Consider the following 18,243-nt stretch of genomic DNA (forward strand, 5'->3'; position numbering starts at 1 on the left):
GCAGCTTCAGATCAACCTGGTCCTTGCCTGGAGGGCGGCTAAAGACTGGGAGGGCCCTAAATGTCCTCTTCCCCAAGAACAGAGGGAAAGCTGGCCCAGTATCCAGTTACTGGTTATGTCCTGCTGCTTTAGCCCCTCCCGGACAGGCACTGCTGGGCCACTGTTTCAGCCCACATCAGAGACAGAGCCACCAGAGGGCTAAGAACACCCTGCCTTCTTAGGGCTGTGGGGAATATGCTGCCAAAGAATGCCAACCACTGGACAGGCCAGAAAAGCACAGCCTTAGGGAGCTAGAGAAAAAGGCTTTTTGGAGGCTTTCCTAACCCTCTCCTCAGGGCCCTTTGAACTGGTCTGAGCCCCCAGCATGGGTCCCTGGCCCTGTTTTGGCTCAGAAATACTGACAAACTAAGGGTCACAGAAGCCTCTTAACACAAACACTATCAACAACAAAAAGAAAAGACAGAGAAATCGACTTTCAGAATAATCTTGTCAAGATAATCAGACAGCCATATATCAGCAAAATTTAGAAGCCATATGAAGAAACAGAAAGATATGGATGAAAGGAACAAATTAGAAAGTCAGAGGAGCTACAGAATTTGGAACAACTAACCAAAGATGTTCACACAAATCTAAACCAATTCAAGGAGGAGAAGGAAAACAAGGCAAAAGAGATAACGGGTATTAAGAAGACACTGGGTGGAGTGATGTCATCAACATGGAAACATAAACAGCTATTGAAAACTCCTCTCCAGAAAAAAAGGACAATTCTGAATTGTTTGAAACTCTAGAGGAGGACATAGACTGGAGAAGGACCTGGCAGATGGCTTCTGTGGGAGACCAAAGGAAGAGATGTTTATTTGGTGCAAAACCTGTATTTTCTGTAGCATGCTACATAATTTAACTTGTATGGTCAGTTTACTGAAATTCTATAATTACATGAAACTTTGACTAGGGAGCGAGATCTTGTTGGTTTATACAGGTTAGCATGAAGCCCTGATACAACCCAGAGTAATTTGGGCAGAGAATAAAAAGTATTTGCAAAGCCCCCCTCAAGGGACTGGGGGAAAATGTGGAAATATTAAACTTCCCCAGCTGGGGAATTCCTGATATTTAGCAAGCATTGGGGACCACCAGTTTAGCAGGCTAAGACCTACTAAGTGATTGAGAAAGTCTTTTGGACCAAGAGAGAAATGAAACAAAATATAATTTTAGTGGCTTGAACATTTCAAATGGAGTTGAGAGGTAATTCTGGAAGTAACTCTTATGCACTATGTCCAGTATCCTTGATTCTTGAAGGCAAGTGTAAAACTTTATAGGTTTTATGATGTGACCATGTGATTTTAAAACCTTATGGCTCACAATCCCTCTACCCAGTGTATGGACAAATGAGTAGAAAAATGGGGACAAAAAGTAAATGAATAATACAGGGGAGGAGGGTTATGGGGTGCTTCGGGTGTTCTTTTTACTTTTATTTTTATTCTTAATTTTATTTTTCAGAGTAACAAAAATGTTCAAAAATTGACTCTGGTGTTCAATGCACAACTATATGATGATACTGTGAGCAGCTGTTTCACACTTTGGATGATTATATGGTATGTGAATATATTTCAATAAACAATTAATTAATTAATTAATTTTTAAAAAGAGCAGACTGGAGCTGGCAGAGGAAAGAATCAGTGAAGCTGAAGACAAAACACTTGAAATGAGTCAAGCTGAGGAGCAGGGAAAAAGAGGAAAAAAAAACATCAAAGGGGTAAAAGCACACAATCATATTGATTGATGCAGAAAAGGCATTTGACAAAATCCAGCAAGCATCCTTTCTTGATAAAAACACCCCAAAGGTGGGACTAGAAGGAAATTTCCTCAGTATGATAAAGGGCGTACATGAAAAACCCACAGTTAACACTGCACTCAACAGTGAGAGACTGAAAGCTTTCCCTCCAAGATCTGGAAGAAGACAAGGATGCCCACTGTCACCACTGTTATTCAACATTGTGCTTGAAGTTCTAGCCAGAGTAACTGGACAAGAAGTAGAAGAAATAAAAGGCATCCAAATTGGAAAGGAAGAAGTAAAAGTTTCACTATTTGCAGATAACATAATCCTATCTTTAGGAAGTCCAAAAAAATCCAAACAAAGTTACTACAGCTAATAAACAAGCAATCTAGCAGGAAACAAGATCAGCACACAAAAATCAGTAGTGTTTCTATACACCAGTAATGAGCAATCTGAGGAGGAAATCTATTTACAAAAAAAAAAAATTCTATTTACAACCATAACTAAATCAAATATCTAGGAATAAATTCAACCATGGATGTAAAGGATCTGTATTCAAAAAATTACAAAGCATTACTAAAAGAAATCGAAGACCTAAATAAATGGAAGGACTTTTCATGTTCATGGACTGGAAAACTAAGTATCATTAAGATGTCAGTTCTACACAAATTGATTTACAGAGTCAGCACAATCCCAATCAAACTCCCAAAAGCATACTTTGAAGAAATGGATAGGTCAACTATCAAATTTATTTGGAAGGGTAAGGGGCCCTGTGTAGCCAAAAACATCTTGAAAAAGAAAAATGAAGTTGGAGGAATCACATTTCATGACTTTAAAGCATATTACAAAGTTACAGTGGTCAAAACAGCATGGTACTGGATAAAGACAGACATATTAATATCAGAGGAACCAAACTGAGAGTTCAGAATTGGACCCACACATTTATGGCCAATTGATTTTTGACAAGACTGCCAAGTCTACTCAACTGGGACAGAACAGTCTCTTTAACAAATGGGCCAACAAAAAGAAGACCCCTATCTCACACCTTATACAAAAATTAACTCAAAATGGGTCAAAGTCCTAAATATGAGTCAGGATCATAAAACTCCTATAAGAAAATGTAGGAAAGCATCTTCAAGATCTTGTGGTAGGCAGTGATTTCTTAGACTTTATACCCAAAGCACAAGCAAATGAAAGAAAAAATGAGATAAATGGGACCACATCAAAACTGAAGACTTTTGTGCTTCAAAAGACTGTGACAAAAATGTGAAAAGGCAGCCTACACAATGGGAGAAAATATTTGGAAACCACATATCTGACAAGGGTTTAATATCCAGAATATATGAAGATATCCTACAACTTAACAATAAAAAGACAAACAACTCAATTTAAAAATGGGCAAAAGACTTGAATAGACATTTTTCCAAAGAGGAAATGGCTAAAAAGCACATAAAAATGCTAAACATCACTGGCTATGAGGAAAATGCAAATCAAAACCACAATGAGGTATTTCATGTCTACTAGAATGACCGCTATTAAACAAACAGAAAACTACAAATGCTGGAGAGGACGTGGAGAAATAGGAAAAGTTATTCACTGCTGGTTGGAATGTAAAATGGTAAACCCACTGTGGAGACACATTAGTGGTTCCTCAGGCAGCTAAGTATAGATCACCATATGATCCCGCAATCCCACCACTAGATATATACTCAGAAGAATTGAAAGCAGGAACACGAACAGACATTTGCATACCAATGTTCATAGTGCATTATCCACAACTGCCAAAAGATGGAAACAATCAAAGTGTCCATCAACTGATGCATGGATAAACAAAATGTGGTATATATCAACGATGAAATATTATTCAGCAGTAAGAAGGAATGAAATCCTGATGCATGTGATAACATGGATGAACGCTGAGGATATTATGTTGCGTGAAATAAGCCAGACAGAAAAGGATAAATATGTATGACCTCACTAATATGACCTAAATATACTGAGCAAACTCATGCGTTAATATCTAGAATATAGGTGATCAGAAGATAGTGAGGGTAGAAAATGGGGAGCTGATGCTTAATTTGTGCAGAATTTTTAATAAGGTTGATTGAAAATGTTTGGAAATGGGTAGAGGTGATGGTAGCACATTATTGTGAGTATAATTAACAGTGCTGAATCATGTGTGTGACTGTGGTTGAAAGGAGATGTTTAGGGTCATGCATATTCACGAGAAGGAAAGCTAGAGGATAAAACATGGAACTGTATAACCTAGTGAACTCTGTTGTGGATGATGAAGGTGGTTAATAGTACAAATATAAGACGTTCTTCCATGAAGTAGAACAAATATACGTTACTATTACAAGGTGTTCATAATAGGGTGGTATATGGGAAAAAATACACCTAATGCAAGCTTTGGACTATAGTTAACAGTAATATTTTAATATGTTCCATCAATGGCAACAAAAGTAACACACATGCTAAGTGTCAATAATAGGGAAGTATAAAGGATATGGGGTTTTGCTTTTTGGAAAAAAGAAAATGTTCTAATATTGATTAGTAATTAAAGCACGACTCTGCAATTATACTGAGAGCCACTGATTGTACAGGTTGGATGGATTATATGGTATGTGAATAAAACTGCTTAAAAATTGTACCACATCTTCAGGGCAAGAATCAGATATTTCCTTCTGAGCCCCCTAAAGTACATATATACACAGGTACAGACGTTAGTGAATACCTGTGCATAAAATAGATATTGGATTGTATTGGAAGAATTTTTAGCCAGAAGTTGATATACTGTGGGAATTATTTCTCCCATCATGCACTCTTCTGAAACGTATCACATTAGTTTAAACATGTGTACATCATTGTATAGACAATTTCATTTCTTTCTATTGACATGTGGTTAAATCACTTTAAAACTGGTACTGTCTAGGGGATTTGTGAGCGCAGAAGGATTTGTACTGGTTCTTTTTGCTCCTGAAGACCCATTGGGCGCCAGACCCCAGATAAAGTTTCCAAGTCCTAGGCACTTAAGCTCTCCATTCGGCAGGAGGTGAGCCTTTCTGTTTCATGGCCTCTTGGGGGAAGCCCCCGGGAAGATAAACTATCGAGGGACAGACTCTTGGGGGCCAGCCCCCCGGAAGATAAACTATCGGGGGACGCCCCTCGGGTGACAGCCTCACAGTAGATGGTTTCTAGGGAGGCAGCTCCACACGTTACTACCTCTCAGGGGACCGGCCATCGGAGGACAGAGGGCTCCAGGCTGCACCCCGGCTCCCCCAAGACCCCTCCCGCCGGCCCATCCTCGCCCCGCCGCAGGGCCCCCATCACCTGTTCATTTTGTCCTTGTCATTCACGCCATTTTTTCCGAGCAACATGATCTGCTGCACTTTGGCCACTTTGCCGCGACTGGCGGCCCTGTGGATCTTGCCAAGTTCCCGGTCCCAGAGGAGGTACCCCGACCCTCCGTCCCCGCAGGGGCTACCGGAGCTCAGCGACGGATCGCTCTTCCTCCTCCCGAAGCCAAAAACTCTCTTCATCGCTGAGGTACCAGCTCCAGAGACACCTCAGCTGTCCTTCAGCTCTTCGCCGTCCCCCCGAGCCCAGAACCAGCGCTAGAGGGGACCCCACCCAATCTCTGTCACACATCCACACAAGAGTCAACGCCCTACACCCTCTTGGCCGAGAATAACAGTAGCCAAAGTATTCGCTAAACAGAAGTGCGCATGCGCGCCTCAGGAGCAGGCGTCAGTGCCCGTGCACACCCGTCCGCCTCTCGCGGATGCCCGGTGCGCGTGCGCAAATCCCCGGCGCTTCCAATCTCTGCGACTTTCCGCATGCTGGGGCAGCACTTCTGACATCGGTGAAGGGAAGAAGGAGCAAGAAGAAGCAAAAGAGCTGCCCGTTGGAACCCGGGCCAGGGCCGGTCCTCTGTAGCCAGGCAAACGGGAAGGACCCATGGGCACAGAGGAGCGGAGGCTGGGAGGTAGGTGCACCGAGAGGGCTGGACATCTCTGCCATCCAGTGGGCTGCAATCACACCGTCTTCAACACGGTCTGAAGCCCCGACCTGAGTTTGCCCTTCTTTGGGTCCCATCGTTCAGCCCTGGGCTCCACTTTAGAGTTATCTTTCCAACTTTATAGTGACCCTCGTATCATAGCTTAATAATTCTTTATCTTAAACTTCCGCTGTCTAAATGGCTGGGTGGTGTCTGTCTTCTGCCTGGACCCTCACTGACACAGAAGCAGCTGAGTTGAACTGTTCAGATCTGTCTTCAGGAGAACCTGAAGGTGAACTGTAGTTTCCAGCTGCTGCATTTCTGTCTCCAGCAGGGTGCTCACATCGGGCCTTGCTTCTGCCAGGCTGCTGTCAGCAAGTGACAGCACAGCAGGGATACCCATGCCAAGCCATGTCTATCCAATTTAGGGCTCCTCTAACAGGCAACCTCTAGTTCGAGACTCACCCTCAGACCCCAGGGGCCAACGCTCGGGTTCTTCTACTGGAGCATGTGCTAAGATCCACACTGCATCTTTTCCCATCACTGAGACCACTAACACCCCAGGATCAACCAGATCCCCTGGCCAAAGCAGCAGGGTTTCTGGAAGCACAGCTGGACATACTGCAGAGCCCCATCTGCACGGGACCCACTCAAGTCTGGCATCCCTGAGTGTCACCTGGTGTATGGACCAAAGGGGGTCTCTCAGCCTCAGCAGTATTGGTATATTGGGTCAGATCATTCTTTGTGGGGGACTGTCCTGTGCATAGCAGGATATTTAGCAGCATTCCTGGGCTCTACCTACTAGATGGCAGTAGCATCCTCAGTTGTATCACCAAAAATGTCTCCAAACATCAACAAATGTCCCCTGGGGAGCAAAATGGCTCCAGTTTGGAATCACTGGTATAAAATATGTTGCCTCCAGAACACAAAAAGCCCTACCTGGTGCTGTGTGTCCTTTGTGAAAGGGTAGGCAAGATGCAGCGATTTGTCTTCTCATTCTGGGGGAAATCCTGACATTCCCCTGATGCCGGATCCCTAAAATCTTCACTGTGCTGGCAGTTCTTGTGTCTCACCAGGCCCCCGGCATCATGGCCACCTGCCAAATGATGTCACCAGTGCAGTAGTGATGCTCTAGGGATGTTCAGGTGGTCCACTTCTTTCCAGAATATAATAGGACAGAGGCGAGGAGAGTTGATAGAACCCTGAGGTAAAACTATGAATGGACATAGTTGTCCACACCATGTGAACATGAACTGTTTTCAATCCTCTTTTTTAACTGGAATAGAAAAAGATGCATTTGTCCCTGCAGCCTTATTAATCCATTCTGGCAACAATAGCACATCTAGAACAGCAGCTTTGATTGGGGCTGCTGTTTGGTTGAGTTTGCAATAGTCTACAGACATTCTCCAGGATCATCTGGTTTCTGAGGGGACCAGACTAGTGAGAAACGTGATAGAGCTCACCACCTTTACACCCTAGAGCTTGTCATCTCCCCCAGGGATGCAGTATTTGTTTTGATTTACAATCTTAGCTAAGGAGATGGGGACAGCCTCAGAGGTTTCCACCTGGTCTTTCCTCCAATGTAGCTCTTAACACACAGGCCAAATTTTCTAATTTTTGTTTTGTACTGTAACAGTAAAAAATCAGAATAAAATAAGAAATTTATAAGCCATTTGACATAATTGAACTGATACCGACACTTTGAACGCGCCGTTTCTACCTGGCAAGGGCTGATATGCTCCCGGTACTCGCTCTACCTATGAGCATTTTATTCCTCTGAAAATCTGCCCAACTTGACTTTGCTTAATGTGCAGAATTCTTATAATCATTCAACCAGTTCACATTTTTGGCCATGGTTAATTGCAGTTTCTTTTCAGATAACTATTATTATTTCAAAATAATATTTAAAAGTCTTTTTTTCTTCTTCCTGGAAATTTCTTAGTAACCAGTTCTCCAATTGCCTCTGTAATTTGGCTCTCTTCTACTTTTATCTTCTTCCACCTTTGCCTCTTTCACCACCTAGGTCAGAATATCAGAAGAGTTAGCCAGAAGTAACTGACTTATCTGGTTTAAGAAAAACAACTCGTCTTTAACATACCTGAAGACTAGGAATGGTGGCAAAATTTAGAAGTGAGAGCCAAAAATCATTTCTGAAGAACAGAGGAAGAAACATGGAAGACACTTAATGTATCCACTTAATGCGCAGAGTTCTTCTTCAAGACAGGGAATCTACAGAGAAGATCTCGCTAATACCCCTGCCTCTCAGAGTCCACGTGATCCATTCTTTTTTGTTGTAACCCCCACCATTTAAACACAGGCCCTGTTCAGTAGATACCCAGTTACTCAAATACAAAACATCCCCATTTTGATTTGATGATTTAGTAGAAGAGAGGGATTGGGAAATGGGATCTATGGGAGAGATTTGTACACTTCCTTATAACACGAAATATTCTATTTCTTTATTTTTAATCTCCAAAAAAGACTGCATCCGAGTGCTGTTGGTACATAAATTCAACTTAAGAAATCCAATCCATAAAAGGGGTTAAGCAAACAAACCATGGAAATACTACATTTTTCTTAAGGAAAAGTAAACACAAGTCATTTACTTTAATTACATGGTCTTATCCTATAATTAAAGGAAGCCATGGATTTTAATTGTTTAAGTTTGATGAGTAAAGAATTTGACAAGGAGATGATAATGACTAGAGGAAGTTTTTAAGTATCTAAGAGTCCAGTTTCATAAGCCTCTTCACCTGCCCCACTCCCTGTAAATCCATTAACGATATCTTGTGGTCTTACAATTACCTCTGAAATCTCCCAGAATTGTGAAATAGATATTTGAAAGCCTCATGAAACTCATTAGGATTATCATTTATAATAAAGTTAGGCAGTTCCTATGATTTAGAACCCAAAGGGCAACAACTGGTTGATCAAACATAAAGCACACCTTGTATGAAATCAGTTAACCCAGAACATGTTGAAGAATTTCACAGGCTACAGAGCCTAAATTTACCCTTTTATCCATTTACCAGATATACCCTTCTATGTGACAGGCACTCTGTTAGCTTAGCTCACAATCCTATTTTTTTTTTCTCCTAAAATATGTTTTTTCCTCTCCTAAGGAAAAAAAATCAGACTTCTCACTATAAGAAACCATCAGGCTATTAAAGAATGTCTCCTTACTGTTTTACCCTCCAGGATATTTTCAGAGAGGAAAAAGTCACTTAATGCTCCCTGTTCTCTATAGTGTTATTTAGCCTTCTACAGAGAATAGGGTCCATCTGTTTCAGGGCTCTGCATGATGGTAGGGAATAAGGATAATTAGTCTACTGAATCCTCAGTATTCTTTAGTTTACTGAAATTGTATTAGGTGCCTATCTGTACAGCATTCCATTTAATCCCCGAGATGCAAAGGTGTTCAAGATAAGCTTCCTGGCACTCATCACAGGGGAGGAGAAGGCAGACATGGGAGTGACAAGTTAGGGAACAGCATATTACAGACGGATAAACCACATGCACTAGGAAAACAGAGAAGCAGTTAGAGGTGGAAGTAATAGAAAAGGACCAGAGGGCCTAAGAAGTCATCACCCTACAGATGATAGAGAAATGCAGAAAGAAGCTGAAAGAACCAAGGATATATCCTCAGAGTTTATCAACAAGAAAGGATAACAAAGAAGAAGGACCTATAAAAGGGACTGAAAAGGCCTGATAGCATCTAATAGGAGGAGCACCAGGGACATGCAAGGCTGTAGAATCCAAAGGAGAGAAAAGCTTATGCAAAAGGTACTGACTGCCCAGTTCTAGGTGGGCAGAGGACTCTTCTTTGGGCTTAATGCCAACAGGTTAGATATGTGTTCCCTAAACAGTATCATTTTCCTCTGTGGAGTAGGGATAGAATACATACGTTCTTCTCAGCACTGTATAAATCCAAGGAGCCAAATAAATCCCTGTCTGTTTTCAGCTCGCTTTGTTTTGTTTCTGACTCCATTTATTGATTTAAAACCTGTGTGATTTGGGGAACACTTAACTATAGTTTGTTCTTTAACCAGTTGTCAGTTTAATACATGGTACAGATAAACAATGGAATAGTATGCAGCCATAAAACAGAATGACATTCTGATAAATGCTACAATATAGATGAAACCTGACGACATCATGGTGGATGAACTGAGCCAGACACAAAAGGAAGAATACCTATGATCTCCCTTATTTGTGTGTGTATATATGTGTATGCCACATTTTGTTTATCCGTTCATCTGCTGATGGACACTTGTGTTGTTTCCACTTTTAGGCAATTACGAATAATGCTGCTTTGAACATTGGTGTACAAATGTATGTTTGAGTCCCTGACTTCAGTTCCTTTGGGTATGTACCTAGAAGTGGGATTGCTGTGTCATATGGTAATTCCATGTTTAACTTTCTGAGGAACTGCCACACTGTTTTTCACGGTGGCTGTACCATTTTACATTTCCACCAACAATGCACAAGGGTTCCTGTTTTTCTGCATCCTCCCCAACACTTATTTTCTATTTCTATTCCTATTTTTCTGGTGGGTATGAAATGGTATCTCATGGTGGTTTTGATTTGCATTTCTCTAATGGCTAATCATATCAAGCATCTTTTAATGTGCTTCTTGGCAATTTGTATACCTGTTTTGGAGAAATATCTATTCAAATCCTTTCTCCATTTTTTAATTGAGTTAGACTTTTTGTTGTTGAGTTGTAGGAGGTCTTTTATATTTGAGATATTAAACAATTACCAGTTACATGGTGTGCTGGTTTGTATATATTGTGTCCCCCAGAAAAAGCCATATTCTTTAATGCAGTCTTGTGGGGTTAGACACATTAGTGTTGATTAAATTGCAATTCTTTGATAGACTGTTTCCATGGAGATGTGACTCAATCAGCTGTGAGTGAAACGTTTGATTGGATAATTTCCATGGAGGTGTTACCCTGCCCATTCAGGGTGGGTGTTAATTGGATCACTGGAGTTGTATAAAGGAATTCACAGATGGAAGGACCTCAGAACAACTGAGAGTGACATTTTGGAGAGCAGCAGCAGCTAAGAGAGGACAAAATGCCCCTAGAGCAACATTTTGGAGAACATCATTTTGAAACACAACCTGGGAGCAAGCGGATGCCAGCCATGTGCCTTCCCAGCTAATGGAGGTTTTCCGGATGCCAATGGCCTTTTTCCAGTGAAGGTACCCTACTGTTGATGCCTTACCTTGGACACTTTATGGCCTTAATACTGTAACTTTGTAACCAAATAAACCCCCTTCATAGAAGCCAATACATTTCTGGTGTTTTGCAAATGGCAGCATTAGCAAATCAGAACATTTGGCTTCCAAATGTTTTCTCCCAGTCTATAGGTTGTCTTTTCAATTTGATAATGTCCTTTGATGCACAAAATTCATTAATTTTAATGATGTCTCATTTATCTATTTTTTTTCTTTTGTTGCTTGAGCTTTCGGTATAAAGTCTAAGAATCCTTTGCCTAATTCAGGGTCCTGAGGTTGTTCTGCTATGTTTTCTTCTAGGAGTTTTACAGTTTCTGTTCTTATATGTAGGTCTTTGACCCATTATGAGTTGATTTTTGTTTATGGTGTGAGGTAGGGGTCTTCCTTCATTCTTTTGTGTACGGACATCCAGTTTCCCCAGCACATTTGTTAAAGAAGCTATTCTTTCTCCATTGGGTGGATTCAGTACCCATGTCAAAAATCAGAGCTCTCAATCTTGGGGCTTGCCCTTATGAAGCTTGTTACTGCAAAGGAGAGGCTAAGCCTACTTATAATTGTGCCTAAGAGTCTCCCCCAGAGAACCTCTTTGTTGCTCAGTTGTGGCTGTCTCTCTCTCTCTAAGCCCACTCAGCAGGTGAACTCACTGCCCTCCCCCCTACGTGGTTCCTGACTCCCAGTGGTGTAAATCTCCCCAGCAATACAGGACATGACTCCTGGGGATGAGCCTGGACCCAGCATCATGGAATTGAGAAAATCTACTTGACCAAAAGGGGAAAGTGAAATGAAACAAATTAAAGTTTCAGTGGCTGAGAGATCTCAAATGGATTCAAGAGGTCACTCTGGAGGGCATTCTTATGTGCTATATAGATATCCCTTTTTAGGTTTTAGTGTATTGGAATAGTTAGAAGGAAATACCTGAAACTGTTGAACTGCAACCCAGTAACCTTGATTCTTGAAGATGATTGTAAAACTTTGTAGCTTACGTGGTGTGATGGTGTGATTGTGAAAACCTTGTGGCTCACACTCCCTTTATTCAGGGTATGGATGGATGAGTAGAAAAATGGGGACAAAATCTAAATGAAAAATAGGGTGGGATGAGGGGGATGGAATGATTTGGGTGTTCCTTTTTACTTTTTTATTCTTATTTTCATTCTTTTTGGAGTAATGAAAATGTTAAAAATTGATCGTGGTTATGAATGCACAACTATATGATGGTACTGTGAATAGTTGATTGTACACCCTGGATGATTGTATGGTATGTGAATATATCTCAGTAAAACTGAATTAAAAAAATCGATTGGCCATAGTTGTGAGGGTGTGTTTCTGAAATCTCAAATCTATTCCATTGGTCTATATGTCCTTGTGCGAGTTCTGCACTGTTTTGATTACTGTAGTTATGAATAAGTTTTAAAATAGGGGAGTGTGACTCATACAATTTTGTTCTTTTTCAATATGGTTTTGGCTGTTCAGGGCCTCTTACCATGCCATATGAATTTGATGACTAGCTTTTCCATTTCTGCAAGGAAGGGTATTAGAATTTTGATTAGGATTGCATTGAATATGTATATCACTTCGGGTAGAAATGACATGTTAATAATATTTAGTCTTCCAATCCGTAAGCATGGAATGTCCTTCAGTTTATTTAGGTTTCCTCTAATTTCTTCAGCTATGTTTTGTAGTTATCTCTGTACAAGTCTTTATATCCTCAGATAAATTTATTCCTAGATATTTTATTCTTTTAGTTGCTATTTTAAATGGAATATTTTTCTTGATTTCTTATTTAGATTGATCATTACTAGTGTATAGAAGCAGACTGATTTTTGTGTGTTGATCTTGTACAATGCCACTTTGCTAAATTTATTAGCTCTAATAGCTTTGTTGTGGCTTTTTCGGGATTTTGTATATATAGGATCGTGTATTCAGCAAATAGGGAAAATCTTATTACCAGGGGTGGGGTGGGGATAGGGAAGTTAAGGCTTAAAATATACTGGGTTCCTATTAGGAATGATGAACACTGTTTGGTAATAGATGATGGTAATGGTAGCACAACATTGTGAATGCATTTAACAGCACTGAAATATATAACTGAATATAATTAAAAGAGGAAATGTTACATTGTATATAACATTTAAAAATTTAAAAAATTTTTAAAAATCCATGAAACTACAGTACACAAACAGTGAACCTTAAGTTAAACCATGGGCTTTAACCACTAGAGCAATTATATAAATGTCCTATCATTTGTAACAAATATTCTGCACCAATGCAAGGTGTTGGTGGTGGGGTGATGTGTGGGAATCCTGTATTTTATGCAGGATTCTATAATCACACAACTTCTATAATCTCACTTCTCTAATAAAGAAAAAAGAGCCCGTTACACCCCAGACCCGAGCTGGTAAAAGAGTTCTTTCTGAAAATAAACTCTGCCCTTTAAGTTGAAAAAAATCAGTAATAGTATAAAATTTATCAAATACTTTGTAATTGAGGTGACTTAATTAATAAATCAGTTTCACTACTAGCTTTCTTAATAATGAAAAAAATCTTTGTATTCTGGAATAAAATTCTACTTGTCTATGACATGTTAGTTTTTTAGAAGTCTGGTAGTCAATTTGCTAATTTTTAGGTAGGATTTTTTATCTGTTAATATGACCAAGATTGATCTAAAGTTTTGTATGTATGTGCTTATCTGCTTTAGATAATAGATAATTATATTGCTGGTAATTGCCTTCTATATCTTTTGTTCATCATTTTATACTTCTTTATCATTTTAAGGATACTTCTTATAAATAGCCCATGGTTGAATTTTGTTGTTTATCACACAATCTTAGAGTCACTGATTTACCATATTTGCATGTCATAACTATTCTTAAATTCAAGGATATTCTCTTATTATGGAAACAACATCTTCCAGACTTCTCTAAAATTCTAAATGTAGTTTTGAAAATTTCTTTTCATGCCCGATCTTATTCCAAGCAAATGTGTTGTTTATGTATCTTAGTCCTTTGCTTTTATTTATATGTGCAGTTTCTCTATGGTTTTATACCCTGATAAGTGATTCTAATGGTGGGTATTTCAAGCATGGTAAAGAGAGAAAAGGGAAAGGTTTGGGGGTCACTTAGTCTTAGGATCCCCTATTTAAAGTGCCATTTAGTTTGTTACCTGATTCTGAATAATCAAGCTTTATGTTTGGGACTGGAAGTGGCTCATAGTGAAGAAATGACCTTCAAAGACTCTTCCTATATGATTCAGGGTCTCATTTCCTATCACATGTTAAATTTTTTGTTTCTTGAATTGTCAATTGATACTTTGCCAGATAAAAAGAGGTATCTGAAGTCCAATAAAAAGCTTATGTAGAGCAAAATGTGGGTGTATGTTCTGGTGTGAAGCTATTATGTACCCCAGAAAAAGCCATGTTCTTTTACTCTATTCCTGTGGGTGCAGACCTATTGAGTGGGACCTTTTGATTAGATTATTTCAATTGAGTTGTGACCTACCCCATTCAAGGTAGGTCTTAATCCTTTTACTGGAGTCCTTTTTGAGGGGATAAAAGACAGAAAAAAAAATGAGAGAGCTTAGAGAGAAAAACTCTGGAGAAGCTGAGAGGACCCACAGAAGCCCAGTGGCTGAGACCACTAGAAGCAGAAGCTGAAGGCAATGAAACCCGAGAGTGAAGGACCAGCAAATGCTGGCCATGTGCCTTGCTCTCTGATGGAGGAACCCTGGATGCCAGCAGCCTGTCTTCAGAGAGGGTGTCTTCCATTTGATATATAAGGGAATGGTGAGGTGCATTGCAAAACTTAAATCTCTTCCAAAGAGAGGAGTAATTTTCAAAAGGTAAGAATCAACTACTTTTAAGAATGAGTAAATAATGTATTACAGCACTGTCTGAAGAACCTCTGTGGAAGCCCAACATTGTAGGACACACCATTTCATAAGGTTCTTCCAGGACTAACAATAACTAAACTCTAGTGAATGGGTTTTAGTAATTGTCCATATTTTAATGAATTGCATTTTATAGCAAGTTCTGTTAGAAGTAAAATGAAGCATGATTTCTTTTCTTGACTATTTTATGGCTAATGCTTACAAGTAAAATTTTTACTTGATTTTATTAAGTGGCCTAGAGTTTATGCCTGAACTACACCTCAAGTCAGAATATACATATTCTAAATTGCCTCAGCTAGGCAGTACCAACTTGAAGGTATGTATTTATCATGGAAGGGAAATCCAAAATAGATTTCCTAGTGGGAAATCCAGAAGAATGTGTTTGAACAGCCAGGAAGAATGGGTTTCACATGAAAGGGGCACATTGTGACGTGTGACTTACAGAAGACAACCAGACACTCATCTATTATACTTACCAGGATAGAGCTCACACCCCACAATGAATGTGTGTGTATATAAGTGTTTTTATGATCATGGAGGAAGGTATGATGTAGGAACGCTTGACATTGGTTAATTTAGGTGAGTGAGATTGAAAATCAGTTATCTGCTTTTTATATGTATTGTTTAAGTTTTTACAATCAGTTGTTATGTTTGTAATGTTTTTAAAGTGCTTTCTAAAGGAAGAGACTGCTGACCTTGAATCCAACCAAAAATATACTGAGATTTTTTCATCTTTTTATGATTTTTTTTCCACCTATCATCTCCTTTAATTAAGATGCCCATGTTGATTTCTGAAAACTGAGTGCGAGAAAACCTAGAGAATTTGAGGATAACACAATCCAACATCCTCATTTTACAGATTTGAAAACAGGATAAATTTAAAGTGCTTTGCCCAGAGCCACGCAACAAGGTGGTGGAGGCTGAACCAGAACTCTTGTCAGGCAGCCTGAGTTATAGTCACAGGACAAATGTAGTTCCCTCCACCAGAGAATCTACTCGTGCTATGAATCCATCTTCAAAGATTGTTCCTGATCATCCTGGACTGAGCTGCCAGAGCATAGCTAAAAAGCACCCAAGATCCAGGCATCACATCTGGAGCCTAAAAGCATAGGGTCAGGGAGTAAAAGCTTTCTTGAGGCATGCAGCAAGCTTGGCTGGCATGGGGTCAGTCCTCCCTTAATTTGCATTCATATCTCCCGCTGTCCAGCTTTATGTGAAAAGCAAAGGCAGCAGAGATTTGGAGGCAGTTACTTTGGTCACATATTAAATGCACTTGTACACCCCAGTATGTTTTTCAGTGGCCTCTGGTTTGTCAAAAGGATGTTCCTCCAGATCCATGTAGGATGAAAAGTAGGGACCTGTACCTTTCCAAAGCAAATTTTAAACATGTATTAAATTTCTGGTAACTTAGAAGTTGAAACCCAGAGAAGACACATAATTTACCAATCATCAAATGACTAGTTAGTGGAAGATTCCAAATGTCTAATAACATAATATTGAACCATGCTTTGATTAGACCATCAGAAACTGCCTCTCAGCTGATTCCACTCCCAGGGAGACCCATTTTACTGATCTAAAGATAAAAAATCTGGAAAACATGTCACAGCAGGCAAGCAAGTGCCTAAATACGTAGGCTAAGATGATGGCACTTTGAGATCAAGGGTAAAACATATCCAACTTTATTAACAATTATTAATGATTGTGGAGAAATTTACATGATAGTGAAAACCAAAATCCTCTCGATATGTTATTTTAACCTTGTATTATTTGGAGTTATTACTCTGAAAAGACTAATTAAACACACCTGTGCTCATAGAGTAATTAAAAGAATGGATGAATGGAAGGAGGAAAATGAAATCCAAATTTGTTTTTATTCCAACCTCATTCCATTTGTACTGCTATTTACATCACCATCTGTGTTCCTCGATGTTATTCTTTTTTTTGCTGGACAAACTGTTCTGGCAAACTCTTTTCCTTTCTCAACAAACTTACTAATATTAGCATATTGGTTCTTTGCCTGATATATTCATATAATAACATCATAATTGCAAATCAATTAAATTACTTATTCATCCTTAAATTTCCTTTCTACCTATTTTTTATCAAGAATCTGGACTTACCCCAAGGGCAGTTAATTATTTATTTAACAGATATTACTTTAGCATCCTCTAGATGCTGGAAGCAACCAGTAGGAATGAACAAAATCAGGGTAAAATTATGATTAAGGGGAAATCCTTTACACATGTAATGATTCCTTTCATGAATTCTTTATATAACCACAAATATTCCAAATGAGACAATGGCCCAGATGTCTTTTACAGGGTTAGGTCCCTCAGTGTATGGGTTAGGAAAATAATATTGTAGAAATGGCATCCATCTTATCTATCAGTTCCACTGCCATCTGTGTTAATCACAAACATTAAAGGAAACTTTCACATTTATGAGTCAGAATCACTTATTGCTTAACCTGGCAACACGTTAAATCTGTAATATTTAGACCCTGATGACATCAAACTGAAAATAAATCTAATTCTGTTGTATTATTTCTTTATTACATAATCTTTCTCTTGATTTTTATATATACCAAACCCTAATATTTACAGGAACATAGAATATGACACCAGCTAGTCCAAATGCCTTTTATTAAAATAAAATATTCAAATATATAAATGTGTAAGCTATCCATGAAATGAATATATACATATATAAAGCACTGATATTTAATATACATGCAGAAAAAGTCACAAAGTGTTCAGCTTGATGTATTTTCATAAACTGATGCCAGCTATGTAACCAGCACAGAGGACACAACCAGTACCCCCTTTGTGCTCTGCCAGTCCCTATCCACCCCGAAATTAACACTCTACTGACTTCTAACAGTACAGTTTATATTGTGCTTTTATAAATGGAACCATACAGTGCATATGATATAGCAACTGGCTTCTTTCACACAGTATTGTTCATGTGAGATTTACTCATATTGCTGTTTTTGTGGCAGAGCATTTCATTGCTGTATAGAATTCTGTGTGTGAATAATGCCCACAATGATGCCCATCGCTTTGGGCATTTTAGCTTTCATCTAGGGACTGTAATGAACATTCCATAAACTTGTCTTGCAGAAGAATATATATGATTCCATTTGTAGAAAGCTCAAGAATAAGGAAAATGAATTGATGGCGAGGAAAGTGTAGTGGTTGCTTCAGGGCAAGTACTAACTGGGAAAGACATTAGGAACTGAGTAAATTTCACTGAGCTGTACACTTAAGAGCAGGAAACTTTGTGTATTTACCTCAGTGAAAATAGTTTTAAACATTTGAAATAGAAAACAAAAACCACGATGAACTATTTTTT

At 39.2% G+C, this 18,243-nt stretch overlaps 1 pseudogene; it reads right to left on the reverse strand.

The window, feature by feature from the left end:
- LOC119523987 overlaps positions 1–5,313 on the reverse strand; it is a 123,363-nt pseudogene extending 118,050 nt beyond the window's left edge.
- Positions 5,314–18,243: the final 12,930 nt, after the last annotated feature.

The sequence above is a fragment of the Choloepus didactylus genome, chromosome Y, assembly GCF_015220235.1.
Source record: "Choloepus didactylus isolate mChoDid1 chromosome Y, mChoDid1.pri, whole genome shotgun sequence".
Taxonomy (NCBI): domain Eukaryota; kingdom Metazoa; phylum Chordata; class Mammalia; order Pilosa; family Megalonychidae; genus Choloepus; species Choloepus didactylus.